Genomic DNA, 17,615 nt, shown 5'->3' with positions numbered 1-17,615 from the left:
TGCCTTCAACATGCGTTTTCTTCATATTTCTTCACAACTTAACTGTATTATATTGGAGAAAAGCAGAGTTGGAACAGACCATTCAGCTGCCCCATGATGGCAAACCTCATTAGCTTTTTTATACAGATCCACTATATCCTAAATGTTGTGGGAGAAAGAAAGTTACAATTTGGTCGTAACAGCAGTGGACTTGCCTTGTAGTTGCACATACTTGTGAAATGGAGAAGAACGTATGGTTCAGTAAAATCCACCTTGGTGTTTGATACTTGCAAGGTAGCTGTAATAGCTGAGTATATCTAACGTGGCCTTTTGTCACTCTGTTGTGCCATCCCATATTCTGCCATATCACAAGAGAAAGACCAGTATGGTATAGAAACTACATACTACATTCAGGTGCTACTTCACAGTCTAAGTCTCCACACAGTGAGTGTGCCATTCGCTCTGGACATTCAGGCGTTCTCAGGAATTATCTGATCACTGCTCAGCAGTAAGTACAAACAGGTTCATTTGCTTGGCCTGACTTGTCTGTCCGTTCAAATCGCCAGCTCACAGTGTCATTAAGGGAAGGCCGTGAATGGTCAGTTAGTGTAGGTTGTGACCAATGTAGTTTACGGATGATTACGTATATTAGTCAGTAACTGTCTCAACTGTTTTATTCAATGGACAGTGTGTAAACAGCTTCTAGTGCATCACAATGTGGGGCAAAGCCTGTATCCACAAAACCATCTCGTAAAAAAAACCATAGAAATCCTGTTAAAACCGCAAACATTAAGTTGTTCAGACACTGTCAGACGAACTTGGCACTTCAGCTGGTAACTATGACAGTTTGATATTTTGGCACGGCAAATAATTTGACAATTGACCTAATGTGACCTCATGTTGTCATTAATCTAATAGGTTTTGTATATTGTAATGATCTATAAAGTATGATGGATAATATACAGTCATCACACCTGCTGATCAACTCTAAATTGTTTTGTCACAGGAGGCATTTGACCAACTTATAGGCATGACCTATACATGCACCCTTTAAACTAACATTGACAAAATAATGAAAATAAAGTGTGGAATATTTCAATTGCATTAGTCTAGTTCTTAAGTATTTAGGCATACCATGAATATAGTAATGTGTGAAATCACTGCCAAAGGAGTAGGAGATAAATCATCTAGGCTTTGTTTATCTATGGGTTAATCATATATAAAAGTAAAAACTTTGTCTATGGCACAGAAAAACACAGACATACTGCCTTTTTATTGTACCTACAGGGGCTTCAGAAAGCGTCCTTAACCTGGTCCACATTTTGTTGATTTATAGGTTGAATGTATAATTGATTAAATAAAAGCCATCAATCTGTACACAATACCCACAATACCTTAAAAACTCTTATAACAAAGTAAAAACCTTTGTTATAAGAGCATCTGTTTTCTGCAATCTTTAGGTCTCCCCTCACCTCAGTTTTAGGTCTTGTGTTCTCTTTGTGATTTGCTTTGTTCAATCTTCCCTCAAATCTTACCAGTCTCCCAGTCCTTGCAGCTGGGAAGCACCCCCATAGCATGATGCTCCCACCACCATGCTTCACGCTAGGGATGGTATTTGCCCAGCGATAAGTGGCACCTTGTTTTGCCATACATAGCACTGTGCATTCAGGACTAGTAGTAAAATTTTGTCCTCATCAGTTATTGGACCTAAACAAGGCGACTCTCACTTTGTAATCACCAAAACCTTGTACAATGAAATATACTAATTTGAGATCTTGAATAGTCACAATAAATAAACAAATAAACACATCACACATAACTGCAATTTATTTTTATTTGATGTAAAACAAAAACAAAACATTGTATTTATTTTCTGTGCTTTTACAGACTGGTAATGATTTTGCTGACATTTCTTAGAATTATGTGTATTTATTTGAAATTGAGCTGAAGTTATCGTGTCTCTCCGCTTCAAAGTTAGAGATGATGTCTGGGGTTGCTTGTGTGCTCATTCAGAAATCAATATGAGTGCACAGTTAAAATGAATGTCGTAGTTCCGCTGTTAAACTATGTAGGACAACCAACCAAATACACATTTTATACAGCAATCATAAATGGCTGTAGTGAAACCCCTTTGATTATTTAACATAGTAATTCACTTAATTGTGCTGTGATATAGCATGCTGTAAATTGTACCTGTGACCACTGCAGCATTTGTTCTTTTCCATAAGACTTTTAAGAATCCTGATCCAAAGTGCCGCTGGAACTAAAGGCTACAGTGGGGTTTAGATGGATTACCAATTAGCTATACGTCCTTTTCATCTCACACTGTCTGTGTGAATGGGAGGAAGCAAATTAGTCCTTATGCCTAGCATGCACCTTTAGGTTAGCATGGCACACTCTTTCCTTGCAAATCACGTTGTGCACATACTCTACTTTTGCTTAATAGGGTCTGTCCATCAGTTTATTCTGAGTGTAATGTTCTGTGGGTGTTGGAATGTTTGAGCAGCTTGCTTTATCTACTTAAAATGCTGGTTATTTCAAAATCAGTGTGATTCGTCGGGTGATTGCTATCCATTTAGTGATATCTTAGGTACAGCGAACTACATCACACTGTGGCCACGTTTGCAGTTCCCAGCAACTTCCTTGGTTGAGTAGATTGATTGTGATGCACGGTCAACAACGTCAGGTGTTATGGAATTGATTAATGAGCTGACTCGGTTTCATTGGCTATTTCTTTCATGCGTCGTTTGGTAAATGTCAACATTAAATGGGTGTAGCAAGAGCTTTTGTCGAAAGAATTTGATGACATTGCAGCTCATAAGATGTTTTGGTAACTGCCTAGTGAAAAAAACACTTTTTTTCACATTACTCATACCCTAATAATGTTGTCGGCTTGTCTCATTCCCATATTTTTGACCGAAGCTTAAAGAGTAGAATGAGCACTTTTACATACCCACCTCAGACAAGTCATGGCTGAGGGCGATCTAACGGTCTGAGCCACTGCCTGTGGTGCAAATACACTGCAGCAGTGTGGGTTTCAAATTCAACCTGCTTTTTCAGCAAAAACTCTCTCCTCTACATTACACCATGTTTCTGTCCAAAAAAGCATTAAATGCCAGAAAAAAAAAAAGCTCAATAAAAACATGCAGCTCACTCAGAATGTTGTAGAGGTTTTGAGATTCACATTTTCATAGCTAATGATACTGAGATTTGTTGTGAAGAAGCTGCTTCTGGAAGCTTTTGTCTCTGAGTCTCTGAGCTGCTATAATAACCATCACACAAAACAGCATTTTGCTTGTTCAATTTTTCACGTTCCAACAGAGAGATCCTTCATTGTGTTATTTAAATGGTTGTATGTTTGTTCATATTGCCACGTTTTTTATTCCAGTTAGGCCACATCATCAGATGGACAAAATTAGTTGAGGTTTCAGAAGAGGGTGAGTTGAAGCACCAGGGTTGTGGGTTAAATTTCCACTCAGGACCAGTGCTAAAAAGTCTTAAAAAAAGGATATTCACTCTGCTTAAGAACAATTTGCAGAATTAGATCAAAATACTTAGCTTTGAGAAAGAGGTTCCTGGGGCCAGGAAGGGGCGGAGCACAGGCAAACTCAGTGCCAGTAACCACACCCTTTTGAAACTCCCGTAGAGATTCAAGTAGGATGAGTTTGCCAATCAGAGAATTAAAGATGGATGAGCTGTCCAGTGGTCTGCTGGTGTTAACAGTAATGATGTATTAAAGCCCACAGCATTCCCCATACACACTTATTAAGAAAGAAAACTGGAAGAAATCTATTTCACTTGTATTTTAAATAAATAATATTTAATGAAAATCTGAAAACATTTGGCATTTACTTTGAAGGGTAAATTACACATTCACATAGTATGCACACATACTGTCTGACCTTTATCAATGTGTGTTGGCGATTGAACGTTTTATTTCTTTCAGTGATAAGATGTATGGTTTGATTTACATTTTTTGTGGCGAGTATTCATTGGTCTGTGCCATAAGCCAATGAGAAGTACTATAAGGAGGTGTGTGTCGTGTTTCTGTGTGTTTCTGTGCATCAGAGTCTGAGCAAATTGTCTGAATGTGTGTGTGTGTGTGTGTGTGTGTGTGCGCGTGTGTGTGATACGCAAGGGCCTTCCTGTCTCTGGGGAAACCCACCTTACAGACCTCTTAGCTGCCAATCGAATGACTGACATAGCGTCTTGACATAGAAGCTAGAGTCACATCTAGTCACCACTCCTGGTGTGATAGCTAGAGTCACATCTAGTCACCACTGCTGGTGTGCTAGCTAGAGTCACGGTTGGAATTCACTGTTAGTTACAGTTGGAGTCACTGCCACAGGTGAATGAGATACTGAACACCTTGGAAAAACACAGACCTGTGAGTACCCCAACATAATCCTGTCAATGTTTGCCGTTTGTTCTCAGACTACCAGTTCTGTTGTTGTATTTCTACGTAATACACCACCAGAAATGTTTTGTGATCACAGTGTTTTGGCTGCGTTGTCCAGCTACTCTCAGAGTAACATTGGTAGATTATATAAACGTATCTGAGTTCTAATCATATTATGTTCATTAAGTCCTATACATGAGCCCATGGTACCGTGTTTAAATTTGATGTTAAAATGTACATCCTCAGTTGCCTAGGTTATAGAACTTATCCAAAGTAACATTAATTCTATTAGACACGTCTATCTAAACCTATGTCAAGGATCTCAGGGTTTATGGCTGGGATCATGGACTACAAAAACTCTTTAAGGGAGTCTTAAAGTCAGAAAATTGTAGTCTCCATGAATTTTGTGTAAATCTAAGGTGTCAGGTGTTTGTTGACAATGTTCAGTGCAGCCGATGTTCAGCCAAACTAGATATGTTTCATTAAGTATCTTAACAAAACATGCGAAGGAAATAAAGCTTCCTTTTGTGACTTTCCTCCCCAACTGGTGCTAGGAAGGATCTGCCATTGCCAAATGTATGTAGGAAACATTATAAACATAATCAAAAATGTTTTAATCTGTTTGTGTTTCTCCACTCAATGCTAAGAGGACATTTTTAGTAACAGTTCAAAGCTATTAACGGTACAAGTGTGTGCTCTTACAAACCACAGTTTTTTTTCTCCTTTCCTCCATACCCTCTATTTACATCTTTAAATCCAACGTATGATCCCATTAAACACACATAAAGCGAAAGGGGATCCTTTGACTTCTTAATTGCCAATTGGGACAGCTCAATCCCGGTGTCACGTCCATCAGATATTATATGCAGTCAGGGCACACATCCCTTTTTTTAGTGAAGTACCGTTAGCGAGAGTTTTGTCCGCTCCTTTCCTGTTTGTCTCATAATCAAGGTCTGTGTCTAAGGCCTAACGCCGTAGTTAGGGCCATCATAGTAAGAATACTCCTCAAGCAGCTCTAAGCCCCGGGCCACGTGGGTACTGTGCAGCATGGCTGAGTCCCGCTCAGAGCACATGCCAGCCCCTCCGGATCAGCGGCCTGGCGTCTAAACTTGTGTCAGTCTCAACCCCAAATGTACCAATGAAGAAGACAGTTTGGAATTTTGTTGTCTTCGGAGACGCAGGCCTATCCCTCCCTAACGCAAAATACTTTTTTTTGCGTTAGGGAGGGATGGATTCTACAAGGTGTCAGAAAAGTTCCACAGTGACATGGGTCAATGCTGACGCCATTGACATTACTCAGTAGCTGGGGATCAGACGGCGGTCCATTAATGCTCATGAACTGGCCACTGTTAGTTTAAGGGGACATTGGGCCTTCGCTTGGATTGATTTATCGTCTCAGAAGTATCCGTACGCGCTTACTGTACAAGCAGCAACAGCAGTCAGTCTGGCTGCTCGTCTCGGTTCCCACAGTGCACCTCTTCTGGTTGAGCATAGGGAAGGCAATGAAAGAGGCCATTGTTCATGTCACTCTGAGGCATGTTGCATGCACTTATGATACTGAGTGGGAAAAATTATGCCCATTATACATCTGGAACGTCTTTGAATCAATCAATTGTAGAAGAACAAAATGTGTTTCATAACTGACATAAATTTGAGAGGAGTGCACTGTTCTCAAGAAATTAGTTTAAAATGTTTTTTGTTGTTCACTTGTTGCACTGTAACCTACTATCAGGATAACTACAGTAAAAATACTGAGTAAATATAAAGGAATTTGTGATGCGACTGCATGCAAAAGCCACACTTGTGCACAGAAACTCTGGTTACGATTTCAAGTAAAATCTATAGAAATAATATGGATGGAAACACTCAGTACCCTCTTCGAAACTAAGTGTATGAAGTATATAATTGTAATTTTTGTATTTATTTCCTTCACATGCAGAAGAAATGCATCATATTATTACATGTCTCAGTGTTTGTTGTCAACGAAAGAAACGCGTATCTAGACTAGCTCCAGTGTGCAATACAAACGTCCGATCTATTGAATCAAGTCTTCCACAAATGCTTTGACAAAACCAAGGGCTTTCAGGGCTTCTCTCTCTCTTTCTTCCCTTTCTTTTGGAAGGCATTGATTGATGTGTAGTAAACCACATTTGCAAAGGCTTTATTTCTCAGTGGGATTTTTCTAGTATGACGTAATGTTTTGATTGTCGTCACCATGGTGATATGTCCTGTGTAGTAACACTGATACAATTAAAGTGAACACTGCTGTTTGAAAAGGCAGAATTCAGTGTCTTTCCAGAGGTATTCTCCAAGCTTCACGGATCACCTTAGCCCCAGTTAGACTTATGATAATTGAGTTTGTGAGAAGGTTCCTGTGGGTCTCAGTGGAAGCTGGGGCTCTCCTGAGGCAGCCTTATAGTCTGGCATGCACCGTCTCTCAGCTTTGCGATACCATTACGTCACATCGTATAGACCCTGCGAGGATGTGGCGTGTGGACGTCACAACAAATGACCATCAGGGACATATTTTTAGCCTCGGTGTATCACCTATAGTCTCTCGCCGTTTTGGTCTTTTGTTCATCGAGGATAATTTTTTGAGAATCTCCCAGGCAGCAAGGTGAGGTGGAATCTCCCCACCACCGTTCGTCTTCCGTCTTCTGCCCATGTGTCAAGTCCATGCGCGGGTGAGGCAAATGTCCGGGCCCAGCCCGTTGAGAGTGTCCCATGTTCCACCAGCCTGTGCTCCTACCAGTGCTTTCACTGCATCTGCACTTAAAGGGTTGCAGATAGGAACCAGATGGTCTGGAACACCCGTGCAGACCTCACTGGAACCAAACATATGGGCAACAGCAGCAGCATCATTTAAAGGAGGCCTACACTGGAACATTGCTCATTGCATTTGCGGCACATAACAGTCCTTTGACGGGAGTCAAGCCCGCCGTCGGGTTTTTTAAAAATGTTATTCGTTCTTCGGCGATACGTCTACTGGCCTGTGTGTTTGGTGCATTTCTATTTGTTTGGGCTGAACGGTCACCTGCCTTGTCTGGAGGCTCTGAGTTGACTGTGGTGTTTTGGAGTGATTCGTCTGTTGAATTTGGAGGGGGAATGCGTGTGGGAGGGGTGTGTGGGGGGAGAGTGACTGATAGCACAGGAATTCCCACTCGCTTTGGCTCATCATATATTCCTTCTACCCTCGTCTGTCCCCCTCTCTCCCTCTCCGCCCCTCCCCCTTTCTCCCTCCTTTTCTCCCTCCCCGCCGTGCCCAACGTTAGACCATCTTTGTTTGGCGCTAAGCAGCTTCTCCCAGTGACGCTGTGCGGCGAGGGGGGAAACGGAGGCGGCGCAGCGAACAGTTATCAGAAGGGGGACATTCAGCAGCCTAGAACGGGCCCCGCTTTTCTTTTATTTTTGGCCAAATCCATCAAGCTTGACAAGCTGGTAATTTGAGCCACGTCGAGGGCAGAGCTCCAGTCCCTTCCTCAGCCATTCTTCTCCCTCCTGGGAAAGGGTCCGGACAACCCGCTCCAAGCCCAGGGTTTTGTTGAGTCATGTGAGATCATGCACACAGAGAGACACAGCCACACCATCTCAGAGGCGGGGGGGAGGGCCCGGGGGGAGGACCTGGGGGTGGGCCATTATTTGGAAGCAGGGGAGGTGGGATGAGGAAGGGGGGGGGGGGCTCACAGGCTGGGGAAGACAGGAATGCAGCGGAGCAAGCCTTGTATAAGGTAATGTCTGGTGAACATGCTGGGGAGGGACGTGTGCACAGATTTATTTTAATACGCTGCCAGTAGGCCTAGAGGCAATGGGGGGGGGGGGGGGGGGGGGGGGGGGGGGGGGGGGGGGGGACAGTGAGCTCCCTGCCAGCCACACCCAGGTTCACGATCCCACGTTGGATAAAATCAGAGGTTTCATTCTGCTGACCACCGCAGACGACAAAAACACACGGAGAGGCAAGTTTGGGTGGAGAGTTTAATCTGCACTATTGATCTGCACATTCAGATTAGGGGACTTTTTGGCGCCACTGTCTGGGGTTCTTCCCTGGCTCTGTTGTGCTCCCTCGCGGTTGGGGTGATCCCCATTACACCAGCATGTTTTGAGTTCGCAGCCCTGCGGTCTGATATGGATTCATCATGTCAGTCTGGAGTTTAGCGTCCCAGTGAAGCATACAATGGGAAGGTATAGCCGCTATCTGATGGTTTGATGTTATTCTGAAGGGGACGCTATGTCATGGTGCCCAAAAGGTGTGTATGTTTTTAATAAAATGCATAGTAGGTGTGGTGTTTATAGACTGACATGTTATAGATTGACTCATCAAATCCCAGCTGAATTCTGTTGTGGTGACATGGTAGCCTAAATATAAAGAAAGCAGTTGCTGGATCCAGTTTTATCTAAGACCCTCAGTCAAGTCAAGTAAATAAGATGCAAATATTGTAACACAGATACGTGTAGTGTATATAGCTGTTAATATGTTAAAGGCCGTTACATCTTCCTGTAGCCTTATGAGAGGTTTATGCTAATAAGAAAGCTTAATATGCCTTTTTAAAGTATTTTTTAAAACATGGACTTAAAAGCATTTTTTCCCTTAACACCTGTCTAATTATGTTTTTCATGGTGTTGAAGAACACAGTGGGGTGCATAAATGGTTAGACACACACAGACCTTAGAGCCTATTTAGATTTGATTAATTGTTGTGACAACAATTTAGTTCAAACAGCATTAACATAATAAGTAATTACAATTTTCTGTTCACACTACTAACAAGAAATTTGGCTACGCCATACGCGTTGGCCAGACCACTGACCTGGAATTCACTTAGCGTTGTTTAACTGGTAACTAACATGCTGTTGAACAAGTGCTGTTGCCGGTCATAGTACAATTGTTTTCATGCCAGTGTATGATGTTTTTAGTTGCTTGTCCTGAGACCTTTCCTGAGACTGACAAATCTGTCCTGAGTCAGATTTGCGTTGGACATAGATTTATCAGTTGTGTAAGCTGGGCGAAAAACTTAATTGTTGCACATCACCTTCCCGAGGTTACGTGGAACTTCTCGCGGTTACTGAGATCTAACGACGATGATAGACTCGGTGGGATTTAGAGTGGAATGAGTGGTGACAGGAGAATTAGAAATACATTTTAAAAAACTCAAACTGGCACCCTTAAAAAAATCTACAATCAACAGGAAAAGCCCTTTGACTGGGAATACTATGATGGTTACCATGTAAAGAGCACCATTAGTGAGTTTATACTTCTTCAGGACAGGGTGCTAGCCAAAGCGCAAGGATGTATTGAGCCTTACCGCTTCCCTATGGCCCAGCAAAAGTTTCTTGTGTGAATAGAATAAAAGTATTTACATATTATGTAAATGTTACTTAAATACATTTTACAGCAGTTGTTGTAAATGTAAACAGGCTCATAGTCTAGGAGAACACAACAGGGTGCATGGTGGGCATGTGCCACACGAACAGTAAGGAGGTAGTCTCCCCCACTTTGTCCATGTTCTCTTGGCTCACTGTGACATGGCTGCGGCCTAACTGAAGCCCTGTTCTCTGTGGGCTGGTTTCATAGATACAGATTAAGTCTAGCCCTGGACAAAACAAAAATGGAGACATTGGGCCTGATTTATTTTTTTTAGTCCAGGATTAGGCTTAGTCTGTGCCGACGAAACACACCCTACATGTACGGCGCTGCTGCCATTTGAGATGCAGGCTGGGAGTGTAGCTTTCCTCCTGTTTGCTTGGGGGCCATCAATGCAGACCCTGTGAAGTTAACGTGCCCTACTGAGAAGGGGGCCTAATCCCTGGTGGAATCTTTTTGCATCTCTCTCTGTGTCCCGGCATTTTATTCCCGGCATTTTCTGTATTGATCTAGCTTGTACAATACTCCCATAGACCCCAACGCAGACTGATGAGGCTGTTGCTAATGCTCTGTTGCTTGTGAATTTAAAACTCCCGAAAGGCAGCACAGCTTCAATGTGTCCCGTCTAAATCCACACCAGTAGAAGTCTCTACTTAGCCTAAATATCTTATGAAAAGAATTAATACACGCTTAGATGAGTAAAAATAAAAGTGTCCTTCTCTTTGGGGTTGAGTGTTCATAGCTTGTGTGTATTATCTTCAGGGAGCGTTCTCGTAAGCCCGAGACATCTATTGATGCAGAGAAATTCCTGCTGAGTTCTGGAGGCTGGCCTGAAAGGATACCCTTGGGAAACATGTTATTGGAGGTCTTGGGCTACGGCCACAGCTCATGGGAACAGACGTACTCTGATAGGAATGGAGAAAAGCAGACAAAGGGGGGCATCTTTTTTTCTCAGCCAATACAAGTTTGGTCATCATACTAAATAAAAAATGCAATAAGCAGGATGTTTCCCTTATTAAGGAAGTGGGAAGATGTTGGGCATTGTTGCAAATTTCTTTTGTATTAATGAAAATAAAAACAATTTTACATTCATTTTTTATATTGAACATTTGTTGGAGGAATTTTTGCCCTTGGATTTGTTAAATTCACAGCTAACATGTAAAAACCTTTCACCAGCAAGATATTTTGTTAAAAACATTATACTACTTGGTAAATTGTGGTCCTCAAGAGGTTTTGACATTGATTCGGTGGTCCTCAGACCAAAAAGGTTGGAAAGCGCTCTTGTTCTTTTTTAGACTAGAATGTTTTAGTCCAGGATCTTTAAGTCTGATTGCCATGGAAACCATCATGTGGGGCCTTTGCTGCAGTAGAACACTTTAGAAATCTCCTCAGAATACATTAATGCTCTACTCTATTCACCTTCGACCTTACACCATTGTCTTGGACGTAGTTTGCTTCAGCATTCTTTCTCAGAAATTGCAGTTGTCTACTAACCTCAAGAATGCGTGACATATAGCCTGTTTATCGGTCTGCATACAGAACCACAACTCGCAGGGAAAATGTAGATATTTCAGCTAGCTGGTTGAAACTATCAAACATCTCCGATCTGTATTCAGCCCCCTCATTATTTTTAATCTTCAAAGCATAGCACGTTTTTGCCAAAAGCAGAGAAATACATCCGTCTTCATCTGCTTGGAAAGCTTTGACCAGCAGTCTGGCTGTGAGGCAGGTTTACTGGCTATCACCTGGCGCCGGCTGTGGATTCAATTTGGAGCTTCATCAGGCAAGTAAAGTGGGCCGCACAGCAGACCTGAATAACCACTCATCTTTTCGCTGACATGGCAGAAGGCCCAAATGAATGGATGAATACTTCATTCAGAACAGATGTGCTGATATTCACATTTCACTGTTAAAGTGCGGTTCATTCAGCAACATTCTGAATTGGCCAAGCAGCTTGATGAAGTGATTGGAAGACCAGTCTGCTGATTATTAGCTTATTAGCTCCATTCTTGCTTGCCACCAAAGGGACTCTGGACTGATCTTAATATCACCACGTGAAATCAATGACTCTTGCACTTCAGAGGCCTTCTTCTGTTGAGAAGAAGTAGCAGTGTGTGTAACAGTCTCAGCAGTCATGTTGCCTTGAAACGTTTCTCATAGGCAATCCAATCAAATGCTCTTGAAATAATTTCCATTTAACGGAAAGAAAAACATCATTCGTTTTTTTGTGCGGACACCCTAGTTAATGGTCCAGTGATGCCCACATATACTGTGCGGGAGAACAAACTCCCTCCAAGATCTGCTCACCCATCTGGTTGAGGTGATTAGCCAAAGCCTAGGCAGATGGCCCTGCGACCAGATTCTGCATGGCTTTAGGCAGTGTGTATCAATCTGCACGCTGACTGGCTTGATTGGCTACCACCATTATTTTGGTGTGGCACTGCACCTCCAACCATGGCTGACTGGGAACATTTTACAAAGAGAAAGAGAGGAAAAAAAAGAAAGTGTTGGGTTTCTGAAAGGGATGCTGTGGTGAGCCCCAATGACTGGGACCCTCGGGATGTTTTTGTCAGGGACAGGGCAGGCTGCTACGTTAGACTGAATGGGACCTCAGCCCCTCTACTGGCAGGCAGTCTGGAAATGTTGACACACCAGCGGGGAGAGCAGAGAGAGAGAATGAGAGAGAGAGAGAGAGGCCCCAGGAATCCCTCAGAGAAGAGACTTTGGGCGGGAGGTTGAGGTGGAGTCTTGGAATGCACTCCGAGCGAGTCACTTATTTACTAGCTGGACCCACTGAACCCTGCCTGAGTCAGCGACTTCCCCACCAGTCTCTTCCACCATGGTTGGCCAAGAGGCCTCCCCTTCACCAACCCCCCACACACCCCACGCCGATTGATTCATGAGGCCGTTGCAAGCCTACTGGCTGGGTCGTTGTCAGGATCAACCCAGCCCCCTCTTCCTCCAACGCCCGTGGGGCAGTGGAAAGAACAGTGAGAACCATCAACCACATGCTGACATGTGGAACACATGCTGCGTGTTGCCTTCTGATCGGTGGTCTTTAGTGTGGTGGAGGGAAATGGCCGTGTGCCCACCGTCCACCCAACGCCTTGTCTAAACAGGATAGTCTGCTTTAGGACCTTGTTAGCCGCTCATCTTAAAACGTATCACTTTATGCTACTATCTAAAACATGGCACTAGTGGTCTACATCCCCGGTAGTCTGCCCCTCAGACACAGGCAGTAGTGGTCTACATCCCCGGTAGTCTGCCCCTCAGACACAGGCAGTAGTGGTCTACATCCCGGTAGTCTGCCCCTCAGACACAGATAGAAAGTGGTCTACATCCCGGTAGTCTGCCCCTCAGACACAGGCAGTAGTGGTCTATATCCCGGTAGTCTGCCCCTCAGACACAGGCAGTAGTGGTCTACATCCCGGTAGTCTGCCCCTCAGACACAGGCAGTAGTGGTCTATATCCCGGTAGTCTGCCCCTCAGACACAGGCAGTAGTGGTCTACATCCCGGTAGTCTGCCCCTCAGACACAGATAGAAAGTGGTCTACATCCCGGTAGTCTGCCCCTCAGACACAGGCAGTAGTGGTCTACATCCCGGTAGTCTGCCCCTCAGACACAGATAGAAAGTGGTCTACATCCCGGTAGTCTGCCCCTCAGACACAGGCAGTAGTGGTCTACATCCCGGTAGTCTGCCCCTCAGACACAGATAGAAAGTGGTCTACATCCCGGTAGTCTGCCCCTCAGACACAGATAGTAGTGGTCTATATCCCGGTAGTCTGCCCCTCAGACACAGGCAGTAGTGGTCTACATCCCGGTAGTCTGCCCCTCAGACACAGATAGAAAGTGGTCTACATCCCGGTAGTCTGCCCCTCAGACACAGGCAGTAGTGGTCTACATCCCGGTAGTCTGCCCCTCAGACACAGATAGAAAGTGGTCTACATCCCGGTAGTCTGCCCCTCAGACACAGATAGTAGTGGTCTATATCCCGGTAGTCTGCCCCTCAGACACAGACAGTAGTGGTCTACCTCCTTGTAGTAGTAGAGCCTAATGCATCATATATTGAATACTGGCCACTTCCTTTTTACATATGGTTTTAATTTATTTATTTACACTGTGTAAACTGTATTGGAGGTAGCTATAACATCTTCTAATATGTGTACTCAGCCAATAAACTTTGATTTGAAATCATAGCTTAGAAAATTTTAAAAAGCATCAGGCTACAATCAGGCTTTTGCTCTTTTTGTATTGAAGAGCTGTATTTTAATATTAAAGCTTATATAGCAGATATAGCTTCTCCTTCAGGTTTTTAATAAGTCATTAAATATAGGCCTTTTTACACCATTGAATTGGTGTTTCAGTTTATAAATGACCAGTACCCTAGCTAGAACTTTCCATCATTTGTTTGTTCTGTTGTTTAAGAAATAATGTACGTAGTGGAGCTTATAAGCAGTTTAATACATTAGAGGATGGTCTCCATGTTCAGTAATATTTCCATGCGCCTAATGATGCTTGAACAAGTGTTTTTACTCGATATAAATATGTATTGTGTATTCCAATTTGCTAAAGCCCTCTCCCTGGATGTAACCTAAACCCTTGGTGAATATCAAATTGGCAGCCTCCATAATCAATTCCAGATTAAATCTGATTGTGGTTTCAGTCTGTTTGTTTTGGTTAGTGCATCATAGATCCAGAGAGAGAGAGAGAGAGAGAGAGAGAGAGAGAGGGGAGGGGATATGTAGAATGGGAGAGAGCTAGAGAGAATAGGATAGAGTGGATGGATGTGTGAAAGAGAGAGTTGGAGAGCAAGAGAGGCAGAAATAGAATGCTAGACAGAATGTTGTAATGGCTGCTTCTCCCCAGTGATCTGATGAAAAGCCCAAATCCATGACTCGGGAATTTGAGAATTCAGAGCACCTGTCAGCGATTGTGCAAATGTCAATCGCATTTGCCGGGAAAGGTTGCTGGGCTTCATCTAAGTGGACTCATTGACCGGCAGGTGCCAGGATAACTGAAGTCATAAACGCCCTCTGGCCCTGGATTCCGCCTTGTCCATTTTTTCTGTCTTTCGATTCAGTATTATGTCATCAAAATCCTCTAACATATTTTTTAAATAATACTCCTTAAAATGTATATATTGATGAAAATAATAGCATACGCGCTTGTCCTAATGTTTTGCCCCGGGGCCTGTTTAAATGGCAGACGACATGTTAGGATATTGACTCCTCACTTGGTCGTGGCTGTGATTCCTTGTTTTCCTCTCATAGGCCACTGAGTAGTTAACGTGCTGTGTGAGTTACAGCTTGTGTAATGTACACAACAACCGTCCAAACAAATCGATTCCAAGCCGAGCCAGTGCCAGAGGCTAGTACAGACCCAAGAGGTTTCGGGCAGGCTAGTGACAAACAAACATGCAGATTGGCTTGGCTCACCACACCATTGCTTCAGTAGCCAGACGGAGGACCCTGATACACTAAGCGAAAGTGCTGGATACCAGTTTGCTCTGGAATACAAAGAGCTTCCCCACCATCCTAAATATTTTAATAACAGAAAAATGTAAGTGGAATGTCCTGAATTGTTATTGATTTCTCCTTGGCTCCTATTGTTTGTTAAAGTCGATGCTCTCTTCTGATGGAGTGTCTCTTCGATAGAACTTAAGAACACAGCAGACCCTCTGTGAGCCACTGCAGAATGCATTTAAAACAGTGGAGGGAGTGAGCCTGTTCATTGTGATAGAACACCTCACCCACAACTGCTATCTATAGAAATTGTAGATGACGGCAAGCAGTTGCTCTTTGAAGCTTGTGCTAAGCTGGCCCTACATGCTCACTTACCACTGTTAAATCAGACAGTTTTTTTTGAATAATCAAGCTTAAAAGCTCTTTGCTGTGTCCATTGAAATTGCGAATATTGGTCACTTGGGTAAAAAGGGATGAAAGCAAGGATCCCATTCACTTTCTACACTGTGAATGAGGTTTATATATTGCAATTTCGGGTGATTTCATAGAACAACATGATTGTTGTACTTTATCAGTTCAGCAGCTGACTTCCATTCAGTGGGATTCATATGTACTGTCTGCTTATAAAGTGTTTAGTCAAAAGTTGACTCCAAGTTGAGGGTCAAACACACTGCCTAACTATTGTTCTCTCGACTCTGAAGAGGAACGTGTCTGCGCCCTTATTTCCAAAGCAAGTGCAGACTGGGGGGTGAATGAGCACATTAGGCTTTAATGTTGTTTTGACCCTGCACAACACAGCTGCAAGTGGGTCACTGGCTGTCCGAGGTACGCGTGAGACAGCAGTTTGAAGGACGGTTGGCCCCCGAGAGACAGGAGCTGAGTCTGTCTCGTTGTTGCAAAGGAGACGTTAAAACACCGAGTTCCTGTTTGACATCTGTTTCCATGAGCCGGGTAAACCAGGCTTTTCGTTAGCAGGCAGGTTTGTGCCGCTCTCTCTCTCTCTCTCTCTCTCTCTCTCTCTCTCTCGTTGTTCCTCTTTCTTGTTGTCTCTCTCGCGTTCTCTCTCCCTTTGCCAGGGATAAAGAAGGCATATTTTCAGTTTAACTGCTCTGTGACCCCTTCCTCCTTACCCCTGTGGAAACCCCAAAGAATTCAGATGACATGATTATCTTTTCTAGGTACTTTTTCTTAAGTTAGGGCCCGGAATAACATAACATAACATCTAAAGACACAATCAGACAATGTTCTGTTTACCTGCCACACTGTTGACCCTAAGGCTCGTAAATAATTAAACAGCTGTATATTTACAGTGAGACGGGATGGAAGACAGACAGAGAGAGAGAGAGAGAGAGAAAGAGAGACAGAGTGGGAGACAGGGACAGACTGAGACAGGCGGCGAAGGAGACCCAGTGAAAGAGAGAGGATGCAACATCTGTAGAGAACACTTGCTAAGATGATTGATTCCATTGCAGTCTACCAATGTGTTACCTCATTTTAACCAAATGTACAGTCTAAGTGTTGCGTAACACTTCTTGTGGACCATAATGCTACGTTGCATTAGGGAAGCAGGCAGGGCTATTTTTCTGTTTTCCAAGTATGCACGTCAGGTTTCACTTAACATAATGGGGAAGCGCTGTATTGGAATAATTCTGCTTCCTTGTTTCCACTCGTTTGGGAATATCAGTTTCCGTTATAGATGGTGCCAAAGGCAACCCAGTGTGCCCGCCTTCTACCTGGGCTACCCCACTCCACCATGTGAGTTAGGACACACAGTGTTGCAGTATATTTATAGCGTCTAGAGATGGAGGACCAATTATCTACCTACAACACCTTACTTTACATGAAACCCTAGAATGGGCTTGGGGGGTGTACAAAGTGAGGGTACAGCTACTTACAGGTTCCTCACTAGCCCTGTCAAGAAAGTACTGAAGTATTATATATCTAAACGTGTGTGTGTGTATATTAGGGCTGCACAATATATCGTTTCAGCATCGACATTGTGATGTACGCATCCGCAATAAGGTAAACATATATCAGTCTACAATATATATTTTTTCAAATGGAAAAATAGCATTATATCTGTCTTATATAAATCTGATATAACGTAATTTACTCAGATTTGTGTGTTATTGTATACACAGTTAATAATAATGAATTATTATTTCAAACACGGAGTTTGTGGCTGCACGTGGTTGACATGCAGGCTCTGCTTGCTTGTGAAGAATTGATGTGCGAGGAACAGGGAAAAAAGGCCGAAATGGAGAATTTGGTTGCAAAAAGAAATGCATCGCCAATTATATGGAAATATTTCGGCTACAGACAGGATGATGTTGACCAAAAACAGGTACTTTGTCGAGAGTGCCTTGCAATTGTTGCCACAACACAAGGCAACACGACCAATGTGTTTGATCATTTAA

At 43.2% G+C, this 17,615-nt stretch overlaps 1 protein-coding gene across 4 annotated transcripts in view; it reads left to right on the top strand.

The window, feature by feature from the left end:
* The window catches only part of bach2b (BTB and CNC homology 1, basic leucine zipper transcription factor 2b), an 83,619-nt gene that overhangs the window by 10,640 nt on the left and 55,364 nt on the right, over positions 1-17,615 (top strand). The window contains exon 1 of one of the 4 annotated variants that reach the window (XM_010882840.3): positions 4,225-4,366. The exons of 1 other annotated variant lie outside the window; for it this stretch is intronic. The gene's annotated coding sequence lies outside the window, so the exon portion shown is untranslated. Of the gene's footprint in view, positions 1-4,224; positions 4,367-8,087; positions 8,107-8,302; positions 8,623-17,615 lie in introns of those variants that run through there. 2 more of the 4 variants (XM_020056274.3, XM_010882841.4) reach the window with 2 other exon arrangements.

Source organism: Esox lucius, chromosome 18, assembly GCF_011004845.1.
Source record: "Esox lucius isolate fEsoLuc1 chromosome 18, fEsoLuc1.pri, whole genome shotgun sequence".
Classification (NCBI taxonomy): domain Eukaryota; kingdom Metazoa; phylum Chordata; class Actinopteri; order Esociformes; family Esocidae; genus Esox; species Esox lucius.
The sequence above is the reverse complement of the archived record's forward strand: the minus strand, read 5'-3'. Positions and strand labels throughout refer to the sequence as shown.